General features: G+C 34.8%; 1 protein-coding gene across 1 annotated transcript in view; it reads right to left on the reverse strand.

Moving 5' to 3' along the window:
- Positions 1 to 208: 208 nt before the first annotated feature.
- The window catches only part of VAT1L (vesicle amine transport 1-like), a 224022-nt gene continuing 222699 nt past the window's right edge, over positions 209 to 1531 (reverse strand). Inside the window, exon 10 of the mRNA XM_011990093.1 lies at positions 209 to 224. The gene's annotated coding sequence lies outside the window, so the exon portion shown is untranslated. The remainder of the gene's footprint in view (positions 225 to 1531) is intronic.

The raw sequence follows: 1531 nt of genomic DNA on the forward strand, positions 1-1531 counted from the left end.
ATGCATGTTTCTTTTGGAACCCTGAGACAATGAATGTTGAAGACATCAGTCTCTTTTACACCTAGCATTTAAGTGTATATTTCCTAAGAAGTTCTCTCATACAGACCCAATGCAATCATCAAAATCAGGAAACATGATATTGATGCAACGCTACACTCCAATCTAGTGCATATTCACATTTCATCAGTTGTCCTGATACAGTTCTATATAGTTCTTCCCCACCCCTACTGCCTCAGTCCGGAATTCAGTCCAGGATCACACATTGTATTTAGCTGTCTTGCTTACTCTTTGGACTCTTTAAATTTGTAACAGTGTTAAGCCTTTTTTTTGGCCTTTTTGATTTTGCCATGTTTGAAGAGTACAGGCCATTTTGGGGGCTTTTTCTTAGAATGTTCCTCAGATTGGGTTTGCCTGATATTTTTTCCCGAATAAATTTAGTTATGCATATTTTGGCAGGAATATTAAGGAGGTGAGATTGTGTCCCTCTCAGTGCATCCTTTTAGGAAGTAAGTAGTATCAGCTGGTCCACATTGGTAGTGTTGCCTTTGATCCCTTGGTTAAGATGCTGCCTACTGGGCTTCTCAACAATAAAGTTAACAGTTTTTACTTTGTAATTAATTGGTAATTTTTGAGGAAGCATTTGAGGCTAGGAAAATCTGCTACTCATTAAACTTTCACCAACTGCTTGATTTTCTAACTCCATTTTTTTTTGTATTTATTTGTTGGCATTTGACTATAATTACATATTAGTTATTGCCGGGCTCATGGGTTTTTATTTTATTCATGGGTTATGAGCTATTGTTTATTTTATGCTGAAATTGCCCCATATTTGACCAGTGGGACTCCCTAACCTTGCTCTGTGGTATTAATGCTTATGATTGCTTTCTATTCAACAATGGTATTTATTTTCCATTTATGGTAGCAATATAATTTAAAAATACATTTATGACTTTTAACAGTAGGTGGATTTAAAGAGAAATATTAATGATATAATGGGGTATGTGTTGAGGGGGAGGTGTGTATATGTATATGTGTATACATATATCTACATATATAACAAAAAATATTACTGATACCTGGGACCTAGGTATGACAAAAATCACAAAGTGGTACACAAAAAATTGAAATTTGGCAAATACTGCTCTTGATCCATGAATATGTTGGCTGTATTTTTTTGTACTTCAAATATTTGACCATTATGTCTTAATGAAAATTCTGAACTGTTTCAGGAATGACTATAATTTGGCATTCCTATTCTCTTATGCTGCTGTTGTCACTGATGTGCAATAAAAATCCTTTGCCAGCTATATGTCCTGATCTTTTTTTTAAAAAAAAAAAAAGTGCTTTTTGTATGGATATAACCAGGAAGTGGAACCATCTGAGTTATAACCCTAGCACATGATTCAAGACCGACCCAGTTCAAAGGCTCTCTTTTGATCAGTTAGGGTTCTTTGGTTGCATGTAACAGAAATCAAGTCTGGCTAACTTAAGCTTACAGTATCCAATTCTGAACATCTGGTCTCAAAAAAAA

Source organism: Mandrillus leucophaeus, unplaced genomic scaffold, assembly GCF_000951045.1.
Source record: "Mandrillus leucophaeus isolate KB7577 unplaced genomic scaffold, Mleu.le_1.0 Scaffold37, whole genome shotgun sequence".
NCBI lineage: Eukaryota > Metazoa > Chordata > Mammalia > Primates > Cercopithecidae > Mandrillus > Mandrillus leucophaeus.